Below are 13,404 nucleotides of genomic sequence, written 5' to 3'. Positions count from 1 at the left end.
CAGGCAACCACAACCCAGGTTTTACTGGAGATACTGTTCCTATTACCAACAAGGTCTAGTGAGTTTGGGAAAATCCACTTCACGAGTGGAATTTTTAAATTTAATGTCTGCTTGGTAATCAGTCATTCCCAGTGAAAAGAAAAAAAGTTTAATTTAATAATAAAGCAGAAGATTAAAGTTAGCGTCTGAGTCAGGAAGAATTCTAAGGCAAGCACAAAGAGAAAGGAAAATGGGTAACTGATATTAAGCGTGATACGTCAGAAAGAAATTTGAATGATTTCTAAATGGAATTATTTTCTCACTTAATTTCTTAAAGATGCATTTCCCATCCCTTCCCCCAGGATGGATAGGAGACTAATGGCTTCCCTCCCCTCCCTTGTTTATATCTTAGAATGTCATTTCATTGCCAAATTATTCTAACATTATTACTTGGCTTTTAAAAGGCAAAGTGGGATGTTTCTATGAATTGAGACTGTAAAAATGCAAATGCAAGTTTACAAAGCTGTTGGTGGTGGGGAGGGGAACTGAGCCCAGAAGAGTGGGTCCTGAGATTCAGACTGGTTTTCCCATTCTGTTAGAATCAACAAAAGTGGTTCAGCCTGGGTATCTCAGATTCTTTGCACAGAAAATTGGAGCCTATTCTCTTGAAGTCTATCATGTTAGATTGAAAAGATTTGTCTTAAATCATTTAAACAAGAAGTTGGGCAATGATTCCTGTGAAGAAATCCAATTCCTGGAACCAAATGGACCAGAAAACGTTTAGAAACTGATAGGTGGCTACGTGTCTTGTAAGTGGTACTTTAGGAAGAAATTTATTGGAAACCATGGGAACGAAATAAAGATGACTGGAGTGGATGGTCTCCGTTACAGAGGCTGACCTGGATTTTATGGGGTTACCCTGAAGATTCCTACTGTGGGGAAATACCCTGGAAGTGGCTGGGCCAAGCTTGTCATCGTTGGAGGCACGCAGAAGAAAGGCAGGGTTGACTGTTTCTCTCTTTGGTGAACACTCTGGAAAGAGAGAGTCACAGAGCTGGGATCAGGCCAGCCTCACGTGCCCTCGCTTTGCAGAAACAGGGGGAAAAAAGATGGTAGTTAGGAAGAACAGAGGTGTCCTGAGAACCCAATTGGAGGGGACAAAGGAAGGAGAAGCATAGTTAAGTCTGGCACATCAGTTACGACAGTCCTGCTCTGTGTAAATCTGAGTTGCAGGGTCTCTCTCAACCTCCCCAACAAGGGGAAGTGCACACACTTCTGAATAAAACACAATTCCCCCTTCAGCTTGCCCTGAAATCCCCGTCTATCTCCCTAAGAGCAAAAATGCAGATCCTGGTACAAAAGCAAATGAGTAGTTCTTGGGAATGTTGGAATAAATTAAACCTTAATTACTCATGAGTAGTCCTGGAAAAGAGTAGTCCTGGAAAATCTGTATTTACCAGAAGCTATCCTTTTTTGCATGAATTCTGATGAAATAGGTACAGTTATTTCCATAGCAACAGTGGAGAGAAGGCGATGGGAAATGCTGGCAGAGGGTGTCATTCATTAATGTAATTAACAAGTGTTTATTGCAGCAACATGGATTGGATGGACCTAGAGAGTGAAGTAAGTCAGTCAAAGACAAATACCATATGATATCACTTATATGTGGAATCTTAAAAAAAAAATGGTACAAATGAACTTATTTACAAAACAGAAACAGATTCACAGACTTAGAAAACAAACTTATGGTTACCAAAAGGGAAGAGGAGGGGTAGGAATTAACATATACACAGTGCTATATGTACAATAGCTAGTCAACAAGGACCTACTATATAGCACAAGGAACTCTACTCAACATTCTGTAATAACCTACACGAGAAAAGAATCTGAAAAAAAACAGATGTATGTGTATGTATAACTGAACCACTTTTCTGTGTACCTGAAACTAGCGCAACATTGTAAATCAACTATACTTCAGTAAAAAATAAAAATTATTTGCTGCACAGCAGAAACTAACAGAACATTGTAAAGCAACTCTACGCCAATAAAAACTAATTAATAATTTTTAAAAGTTTTTAAAAACAAATGTTTACTGAGCAGCCTCTCTGTGCAAAGTCCTAGACTTGAAGTGGGGACTTTCAAAGAAGCTTAAGACCACATCACTGCCCTCAAGGTCTGATAGCACAACTTGGGATCTAAGTAAGTCCTAACCTATAGAAAAGAGAACACTTAACAGAAGGGAATACATGATGCTCAATGAAAAGTAGAATTGATTCTAAGTGATGCAAGAAGTCAGAGGAGAGAGTAGACCAAGAAGTCAGAGGAGAGAGTAGACTTTTGAAGAGGCTCAAAGCTACCCCAAGAAAGGTCCTGAATAGGATATTTCAAGAAGCACAGACAATGCAAAAAGGGATGTTGGAACTGGGGCCAGGAAGGAACCCTGAAAGTGTGTAGCTAGAGGGTAAAGACACACAACACAGGAAAATGAAACTTGGAGCAAGGAGAAGAGCTCCACAAGAGGATTCACAGCTGGGAATCAGGCCAGCACAACCCCAGCCACCATGCCTAGTGAGGCAGTTTGGTAAAGCAGAAACAGTGGGCTTGTTATCAGGACAGCCGCGAGTCAGATTAATAGCTGTCTTGTGTTGGGTTCAAGGCAGTGCCATGATGCCCTTGTTTGTAATTTGGGGATAAAACCTCTATCTCATGGGATAAGAGACATAGCAGTGAGCCTGACTCATGGTACTATCATCACATGAGCTCAGTCCCTTTCCCTGACATTCAGATCCTTACACACACACACACACACACACACACACACACCCTTCCCCGAGAAGCTAGGAAGAGAAAGCACATTCATCATAGGTTCCTGTTTAACTTGATCTATAACTCAGTGCTGTAAACTGTCTTTGGAAGAGTGAAGTGAGGACTCTTAATGTATAGGGTTAGAACATCTTTTAGGTTGTTTAAAGAAAAACCGCTATTGGGAGTAACATAGAAAACAGACATTTTATGGGTACCTGGAATGGAGGACATTCTCTGTGTCTGAGTTGCTGCTGTTGCTGCTAAGTCGCTTCAGTCACGTCTGGCTCTGTTAGCACTTTACAAATGAGAATATTGTGAGTAAATTAAGATCTGTGTAGCTGTGGTCTCTGTCTTTCCTCACCCTCAATATTCTATTTAGTCTAATAGCTTCATCAGCATTGATTATTTCTTAGAGTTGAGTTCTAGAAATTCCTCCTCCAAGTCTAGCAATTTCCCCTCATTCTTGATCATCATTACCCAAAAGTAGTGATACTACTGTATGGAGGCATTCTCCTCCATACAGTTAGGATTCTCAAACAAATCTGCATTCTTATTTGTTTCCATGGACAGATTCTAAAGGTCAGATGAAAGGGAGATGGTGATGTTGAAGAAGAAGAAAATTTCATGGCTATACACCCATCTAAAAGTACTGAGCACTGTACTTAGGTTTTATGTCTCAGACACAAGATTTGTGGACTAAAAACTGGTTTCTGTCCCTTGAGCTTTTTGGCATCCTCCTTTTATACCATTACTGTTACCATTTAGCTACTCTGGAAAAGATCATTGTCAATAAGTACTAAAATGTTTGACTTCAGGGTTCTAGCACATGACATTTAGAATATAATAAGGATTAATTTCAACAGACTTCATGTCACAGGCTCAGGAATGCTAAAGTAGCTCAAAAATTTGCCCCTCTTAGAATTCTGCCTACAGTTTTGATAAACTGCTCTAAGAACTCAGATTGACTATCCAAAAAGCTACATATCCTTTTCATAGGACAATAGCACACATTTTCCTCCACTGTGCTTTTAAATAAAAATAGAATTTAAAAGTTAAATTTTAATAGCGTGTCAGAAAAAAATGTAGAAAACTTGGAAAAGGGCAAAAAATACTAAATATTTTTCCAATGAAATATTTCATAATGGACCTTTTTGAGTTATTCGATGCCATAGGATCTGTGACTTCCATTGTCTCTGAGCCACTTTACAACTTTATAAATTACAGAAAACTGACAGTAATGCAAGTGAATCTTGTTACTAAAGATGTAAGTGAAAATTGTCCAGTGGAAATTCATTCAGTTTCTCCCTAGTGGAAGACACTTGTTTTGGATTTATTAGAAAATCCACTTCAGTATCACTGATTGCCTATTTAAATGTCTGCTCTATGGAGTTTTCTTTGAACTGGTTGTGACATCTTACTGGTTTACTCATTAATCGATGACTTACGTAAAATGTTTGACATGTGTTCACTTTACAGTTTTAGGAGAGTCATAATTTTACCATTTTGAAATGCTTTATCATTGGAAAGGTATAAAAATTATTGATAGCTAGTTCTGTACTTTAAAGAATGACCAAAACATTAGAGCATGACTTCTTTAATACATGTCAGTGGATAGATTTACTGATGATAATTCCTATCAAGTCCTCCCAAAGAACTGTAAAATCCTTCTCAGTCTATTTCCATCTGGTTATTTCCCTCAAAAAAATCTATCAGTTCAATTTTTTCCCTAAAGAAAAAACTCACCAGGGCCATCCTTTCTCCACTTCTACTGAGAGTGATTTATTCCACTGTGGTCCTGAGATTTTCCTTTCCATTCCCGTATTTCTGCTCCCAAGTTTTCCTCTTACTTTGTTTAACCTCTTATTTTTGAGAGGCATATCCTACAGTATCATTTGAGAAAGAATTTACAGGGAATAAATTTCTTGACACATTGCTAGCCTTAAAACACAGACGTATTCAACTGTTACCCCTGTTTTGCTAGTTTGACTGGGTATAGAATACAGCTCCCCCGCTACATACACAGAAATAAGTGTAATTATTTCTTTAAAATTGTGAATGTTTTTCCTTTTTTTTTTTTTTTTTGCCTCCCATTTGTATACTGAGAAGATAAATACCATTCTTATTCTTCTAGAAATGATCTAATTTTCTGCCTGTAAACATTTCAGTTGTTTCTCTTTATTCCCATTTATGGATATTTCATGATGAAGCATATTGGTATGAATCACCTTTTTTTCTTTCATTGTACTGGGGCCTTGGTGTATTCTTTCTGTCAAAAAAGCTCAAATTCTACTCTTGTGAAATGTTTACTTGTATTACTATTACTGATATTTTGATACTCTTCTCCTTGCCCTCAGGTGTTTTTTTTTTTTTTTTAATTTCTATTTCTGGAATTCTTTTTATCTACTAGGTTGATTGCCCAAGATTCTAAATTTTTCTCTGTTTTTCAGGGCTTCTTTTACTCTTTGTTCTACATCCAAGAATATTTTTTCTAACTTTATTTTCAAACTTTCCTTTATTTTCCTTCTCTCATATTTTAAATTTCTAAGAATTCTTCTTATCTTGGACTGCTCCTTTCATCAGGATGTTAGTCTTTATTGTTTGGTGAAGAGTATCCTACTATTATAGTTTTCCTATGAGTTTGCATGTTTGTCTGTGTTTCTAAATCAGAACTAATTATTAAACTTTATTAACTGTCTTTAGGCCATGAAGATTTTTTCCTTTGATTGATATCAGGGTAGTGCATTATGATAATATATGTCAAATACTTAGCTTTCAAGACAAACTTCATTTGCTGTATTTTAATGTCAAATTATATGCTTTTAATATTTAATATAATATTTTTCAGCTTTATTCTTAAGTGAGATTGGATGTTAGGTTTCTTCTTTAGTGCTATCTTTGTAAGATTTTGATACAATGTTTTGGTTTTCTAAAAATAAACTGAAAGCTTTGTTTATTTCTCTGTGCTCTGGAATAAGTTAAATAGCACCGAATTATCTGTTACTTAAAAATTTGAAGCAACTCATCCATAAAGCAATCTAGGCTGTATTTTCAGCAGTGGCCAGTGGGTACAGAAGTCAAGGAGGTGGGTGGTAGATCTTTAATAATCTTTTCCATTTCTTTTGTGGTGGTTGTTCTCTTTCATATCTTTGTATCTTCTGGAATTAATTCTGTTACTTAGAAAATGATCTTCTCTTTCAAGTCTCCAAATACATTTAAAAACATATTTAATAGAGCTTTAATATTAAATATTTCAAGAAAAACATCTACTTTTGCTTCAATGACTACACTAAAGCCTTTGACTGTGTGGATCACAACAAATTGTAGAAAATTCTTGAAGAGATGGGAATTCCAGATCAGGGTCTTTTCCAACGAGTCAGCTCTTTGCATCAAGTAGCCAAAGGTAGGTCAAGAAGCAACAATTAGAACCAGACATGGAACAACGGACTGGTTCAAAATTGGGAAAGGAGTACATCAAGGCTGTATATTGTCACCCTGTTTATTTGACTTATATGCAGAGTACATTATGCAAAATCGCCGTGCTGGATGAAGCACAAGCTGGAATCAAGATTGCCGGGAGAAATATCAATAACCTCAGATACACAGATAACACCACCCTTATGGCAGAAAGCAAAGAGGAATTAAAAAGCCTCTTGATGAAAGTGAAAGAGGAGAGTGAAAAAAGATGACTTAAAACTCAGCATTCAAAAGCAAAGGTCATTGCATCCGGTCCCATCACTTCTGGCAAATAGATGAGAAAACAACAGAAAAAGTGACAGACTTTATTTTCTTGCACTTTAAAATCCCTGCAGATGGTGACTGCAGCCATGAATTAAAAGACACTTGCTCCTTCAAAGAAAAGCTATGACAAATCTAGACAGCATATTAAAAAGCAGAGACATCACTTTGCTGACAAATGTCCATATAGTCAAAACTATGGTTTTTTCAGTAGTCATGTATGGAAGTGAGAGTTGGACCACAAGGGAACCTGAGTGCCAAAAAATTGATGCTTTTGAACTGTGGTTTTGGAGAAAACTCTTGAGAGTCCCATGGAATGCAAGGAGATCAAACCAGTCAATCCTAAAGAAAATCAATCTTGAATGTTTATTGGAAGGACTGATGCTGAGGCTGAAGCTCCAATACTTTGGCTACTTGATGCAAAGAGCTGACTCATTGCCAAAAATCCTGATGCTGGGAAAGACTGAAGGCAAGGAGAAGGAGATGACAGAGGATGAGATGGTCACCAGCTCAATGGACATGAGTTTGAACAAGCTTGGGAGATGGTGAAGGGCAGGGAAGCCTGGTATGCTGCAGTCCATGGGGTCACATACAAATGAGTGACTGAACAACAACAATAAATATCTTCAGAATGTGTGGTTTTTTCTAATTTCTCATTTATAATTATATTCATGATTAGTGATGGTTTTTCCTTTTGTATTCTTCATTAAGCTGGCTCAGGGTTAGCATATGGTTAAGATGTAACGGGCTCCCTTGTAAGAATACCTCGATTCAAATACTGTCTCAATTACCATTTGTCCTTAGTGTCTGCACCTATAAATGAGAGTATCCATCAGAGCAAATTAGGTTATGTCATGGAAACAACCTCACCAACATCTCCCTGACTCGCCCTCCAGTGTTCCCCATGTTCACTGCAGGTCATGCTTATCCCTTCATTGTGTCACATTCTCTCTAGGACCCCAGCTAGCAGAGCTGCCTCTTTCTGGAATCTTGCCTGACTCTTAGCAGAGAAGGGAAAGAAAAGAACACAGAGGCTCAGATGCCGGTTCTTAAAACTTCTGTTCAGAAGTGATATATTACACCACTTCCGCTTAGATTTCACTGGCAAAACCAAGGCATGGCCAAGCCTGCATCAATGAGGCAGATCAGTTTAATCCTTTCCAAGGAGGGACAGCAAATATCTTGAGGGATTCTACAGTCTCCTGGGGCAGTATCAATAAATTTGTTGGATCAATCCACACAACTTCCTATGCAGATGCCTAACCGTAGTAAGGGCTTCTCAGGTGGCACTGTGGTAAAGAATCCACTGGCTAATGTGGGAGACCCAGGAGACTTGGGTTCAAACCCTGGGCTGGGAAGATCCCCTGAAGAAAAATAATGGCAACCCACTCTAGTATTCTGGCCTGGAAAATCCCATGGACAGAGGACCCTGGTGGCTATAGTCCCAACTGAGCATGCATGCACGTATGCAACTATAGTAAAGACTCACTAAATGTTTCAATTCATCAATTATCACAGAACCACTCTTATAGCCTATGCACGATGCCGGGATAGACGGTAAGTACAGGGGTTCTCAGTTACAAATTTATCCTAGCCAATTCAATCTGAAGAATTGAATGATTTATCTGTATTATCTGTTTCTCAGAATCTGCAGAACAGCCAGAGAATTTGGCTTTCAGACTGCCAAGGCATGAACAAGCCCCAGTCCAAATGCAGACCTACTCCAGGCAGAGCTCACAGCCCCATGATGACATGAGCACAGACTGTTCCCACATGGCTGAATGTCAGATGCCAGAACCTTCACCACTCTTGTCTTTTAAACACTTGAGGCCTTCACCACCATCCTGGCTAAAATGTGCATTCCTCATGGATCCTGCTTCTTCATACTGGTGCTTCTCAATCAGCTTCAAGCAGGCTAGTGTGAGTGGCAGAGCCTGGACCACTTGCCTGAACTCAAGTCGAAAGGGAAGATATGTGACTTCTGCCTGCTTTCTTCAAGATGTAAGACTCACAGTGAAGAAAACTGGCCAAATTTTAAAAGGCAGTTTGAACATACCCAATGACTACACCCATGATAAGCATCTACGTCCTACTGTAAGGGAAAAGGCCCTTACTCTTGTGGAGCTTTGTAGTTCAATAGAGATACTGATATTAATCAGAATTTTATCAGATATGAGTGTATAAGGGACTATACACAGTTCTGTGAGAACTGAGAATGTTCAGGCCTAGACAGATGGTCAAATGTTCCCTGAGGAAGTGTTAATTGAGTTGAGTTCTGAAGAAAGTGTAGGATGGGGGCATTTATCCGACTCAAGGTGAGAAAAAAGCATAAGAGGCAGAGGGGAGGATTTGAGCAAAGGCCCTTCTCAGGAAGGAGCCAGGAACCTCAGGAGGGACTAAAAGAGAAGTCCCCAGGTCAAGTGGGTGGAAATCTTGCGGTAAGAACACTGGAGAAGGGACTTCCCCGGCAGTCCAGTGGTTAAGACTGCATTGCAGTACGGAGGGTACGGGTAAGAGCTAAGGTCCCACGGGCCACAAGGTAGAGCTAAAAGAAAAAAAAAAAGCAATTAAGCTATAACTATCTATCTATCTGTCTATATAAAGAAGACTGGAGAGGTGGGCGGGACTACCCCCTTCAGATCCCCATGCAGGGCTCTGAGATTCTCTCCTTGTCGGGGGTGGGAGAGGAAGTAGGGGAGACCATGAGGGGGGCGTTATCCCCACCACTTGTGAGTCAGTTCGTGAACAGGAGACAGGAGCCTGTATAATTGTAAACTCTCCCCAGGGGCTCTCGTGCACAGTCAGGATTCAGACCCATCAGTCTGGCCTCATACTTCAAGCGACTTTTCCAAGGGTATCAGTAAGGCCAGTGAGAGAGAAGGAGTGATCATTCTTTAAATACCTATCATTTGCCAAGCGCTGTGCCTCAGCACTATAGAAATGACCTCACAGGTGGGTGTATTTGCTTCTAGGAGGGAATTCATTCTCAACATGGTTAAGTAACTTGCTCAAGGTCATTCAGGTAATAAGGAACAGGAACAAACTTTGGGTTTTTTTAAAAATATAAATTTATTTATTTTAATTGGAGGCTAATTACTTTACAATATTGTATTGGTTTAGGAACAAATTTTGTGCTCACAGCTCTCTGTTTCCAGACCCCACAGTCTTCCCAAGATAGTGTGTAGCCAATGCATGTTGGGGGAATGAGGCTCCAGGCCAGTGATTCCCCAAGTTAGGTCCTCAGACCAGCCATATCAGTGAAGTATATTCAATATCCTGTGATAAACCATAATGGAAAAGAATATGAAAAAGAATGTCTATATATATGTATAACTGAATCACTTTGCTGTACAGCAGAAATTCACACATTGTAAATCAATTATACTTCAGCAAAATTTTTTTAAAAGAAACAATATAGCTTCTCAGGCTCCACTCCAGACCTACTGAATCAGATCCTCTGAGGGTGGCCCCAGGGAGTTTACCTGAGTCTTAGTCACTCATCCAGGTGAGTCTGAAATACACCAAAGTTTGAGAACCAGTGCATAAGGCCAGTCATTCTCAAGGTTATTTGATGAAGGGCTTCTAAACCTACGTTTACTACTTTTCATGCCTCTCTTCTCCTTCAAACAGGAGAAACTGTTTTAATGGGGCTTTCTAGAAAGAACTTGCCATTGCTTCCAGATCCTGCTGTCAGCAGCAGCCCAGTGAGGCCACACCACTCCATACAGAACTGGTGTTTTCCCAGATGCTATTGCCCTGCTCTAAAAATAGTCCAACGGGGCCTGCCTCAAGGGCCTGTGAGTAACAGCATAGGCTTTCTCCCCTCCCCTGGAGGAAAAAGAGCAGATGAGGAAAAGAGAGACTTCCTGTCCTTTTGTATTTGTAAAGGGGGTGGGGAGTGGGGTGGGAAGAACTCTCACCTTCTTTCATAAAGGAAATCTGGCAAGAGGGGCTCTAACTAGGCACAGTTACCCCAAGGAAGCAGGAATCCATCAGTGGCTTGTGCAGTTCTTAGGAATATTAGCAGCTGAAACCTTGTTGGAAAGAACATGGTAAAAAGAACCAAATAATGCCATTTGCAAGAGACACAAGAGATGGGTTCAATCACTGGGTCGGCAAGATCCCCTGGAGTAGGACAACTCCAGTATTCTTGCCTGGAAAATTTCATGGACAGTGGAGTCTGGCAGGCTACAGTCACACAATTGAGCAACTGAGCACATAGGCAATGCTGTTCGCAGCAAGACGGATGGACTGTCATAGAGATTGTCATATTGAGTGAAGTCAGACACAGAAAGACAAATATGGTATTGCTTATATGTGGAATCTTTTTTAAAAGGGTACAAATGAACTTATTTACAAAACAAAAAAGAATTACTCTTTACTGAAGTACGGTTGATTGACAATGCTGTGTTAGTTTCTGCTATACAGCAAAGTGACTTATACACATATATACATTCTTTTTTATATTCTTTTCCATTATGGTTTATTCTAGGATATTGAATATAGTTCCCTGTGCTCTTAAGCAGGACCTTGTTGTTTATCCATCCTAAATGTAACAGTTCACATCTACTAACCTTAAACTCCCAGCCCATCCCTCCTCCTCTCCCTTCTCCCTTTGGCAACCACAAGTCTGCCCTCTATGTCTGGGAGTCCATTTCTGTTTTGTAGATAGATTCATTTGTGCCATATTTTAGATGTGACATGCAAGTGATATCATATGGTATTTCCTTTCCTTCTTCTGACTTACTTCACTTAGTATGACATCTCTAGTTGCATCCATGTTGCTGCAAATGGCATTAGTTCATTCTTTTTATGACTGAGTAGTATTCCATTGTATATACTTACCACTTCTTCTTTACTGAACTTAAAACTTTTGACCCCCAAATTTATACCACAGTAAAATGAAACTTTTGAACAAGACTTGCCTTCTTGGAGCACACACAATGTAATAAAATGCAGGTGAATGAGAATTTTGTCTTTTAAAGTCCAAAGTGTTTGTTTTTATTTTGGAGCATTTTGAAAAATGTAGATACTAGTTGCTTCTTCCTTAAGGACGCAACCTTCCTTATTTCATGCAGTCACTCACAAAAATTATTTCCTTAGCTGACAAGCCTGGAGATTCAGGCACAGACATATCTCATTCATCTTAATATATCTCACAGTGACATTACTAGCAAAATGCAACAGGAAAATAGCATTCAGTTTTGGATGGCCTTAAAACGTGGAGCAAAATGAAGCTCGCACAATCCTCACACTGTCAGACCTGTCTTTGAGGCAGATTTTTAGTGGCCTATAAATGAAAAGCCTGCAGCTAGAAAACGCAGGGAATTCCAGAGTTCTGCCCCCAAAATTCCAAGTGTTATCCCTATTTGCATAAACCAGGGATTTTTAAAGCTACCACAACAACCCAATATTATGCACTGAATCCATTTCAAAGGTCTGTGAAGCAAATAGAGAAGGAAGCCTTGCTTTTTCCTTTTTTTTTTTTTTTTTTTTCAATTGAGTGATTCTAGGAATATGGAACATCATGGGAAATGCTGGGCTGGATGAAGCACAAGCTAGAATCAAGATTGCTGGGAGAACTATCAATAACCTCAGATATGTCCCTGACACCACCCTTGCGGCAGAAAGTGAGGAAGAACTAAAGAGCCTCTTGATGAAAGTGAAAGAGGAGAGTGAAAAAGTTGGTTTAAAACTCAATATTCAGAAAACAGATCATGGCATCCGGTCCCATCACTTCATGGCAAATAGATGAGAAAACAATGGAAACAGCAAGAGACTTTATTTCCTTGGGCTCCAAAATCACTGCAGATGGTGACTGCAGCCATGAAATTAAAAGACGCTTGCTTCTTGAAAGAAAAGCTATGACCAACCTAGACAGCATATTAAAAAGCAGAGACATTACTTTGCCAACAAAGGTCTGTCTAGTCAGAGCTATGGTTTTTCCAGTGGTCATGGATGGATGTGAGAGTTGGACTAGAAAGAAAGCTGAGCACCGAAGAATTGATGCTTTTGAACTGTAGTGTTGGAGAAGACTCTTGAGAATCCCTTGGACTGCAAGGAGATCCAACCAGTCCATCCTAAAGGAAATCAGTCCTGAATATTTCTTGGAAGGACTGATGCTAAAGCTGAAACTCCAATACTTTTTCCACATGATGTAAACAGCTAACTCATTTGAAAAGACCCCGATGCTGGGAAAGATTGAAGGTGGGAGGAGAAGGGGATAACAGAGGATGAGATGGTTGGATGGCTTCAGTGACTCAATGGACATGAGTTTGAGTGAGCTCTGGGAGTTGGTGATGGACAGGGAAGTCTGGTGTGCTACCGTCCGTGGGCTCACAAAAAGTCAGGCATGACGGAGTGACTGAACTGAGGAATATGGAAGATGTTTCTGTTAAACAAACAAAAACACTAATGCTGATTCACTGCAGACCTAGAAAAGCAAAAAAGCAATTTTTTATTCCTGGTGATGAAATTCAGAGGGAGATGGAAAGAGACAGAGAAGTATGCCACCTTTGGGATTATTGTGTTGTTTTTTCCCCCTTCATCTGTGACATCTTTCTCGCCTAGTCTTGCAGTATGACAGATTCTCAGCAAACTATAGTGAAAACTGCCCTGCCACCGTATTTAGAAATTTGGGGGTATAAACTACCTGCTAGGTGGGTTTGAGGTCAACTGATGGGCAAAGGTGCTTCTTCTAAGTCCTTAGTACCATGCCAAATGCTATAGAAAATTGAAATGTTTAAAAACTGGTCCAAGGACTTCCCTGGTGGTCCAGTGGTTAAGAAACACCTTGCCATGCAGGGAGCAAAGGTTTGATCCCTGGTCAGGAAATGAAGATTCCTCAAGCCACAGAGCATTATTTGTACACCACAACTGATGAGC

The sequence above is a fragment of the Oryx dammah genome, unplaced genomic scaffold, assembly GCF_014754425.2.
Source record: "Oryx dammah isolate SB20612 unplaced genomic scaffold, SCBI_Odam_1.1 HiC_scaffold_11, whole genome shotgun sequence".
In the NCBI taxonomy this organism is placed as follows: domain Eukaryota; kingdom Metazoa; phylum Chordata; class Mammalia; order Artiodactyla; family Bovidae; genus Oryx; species Oryx dammah.
Note: the sequence above shows the minus strand (reverse complement) of the source record.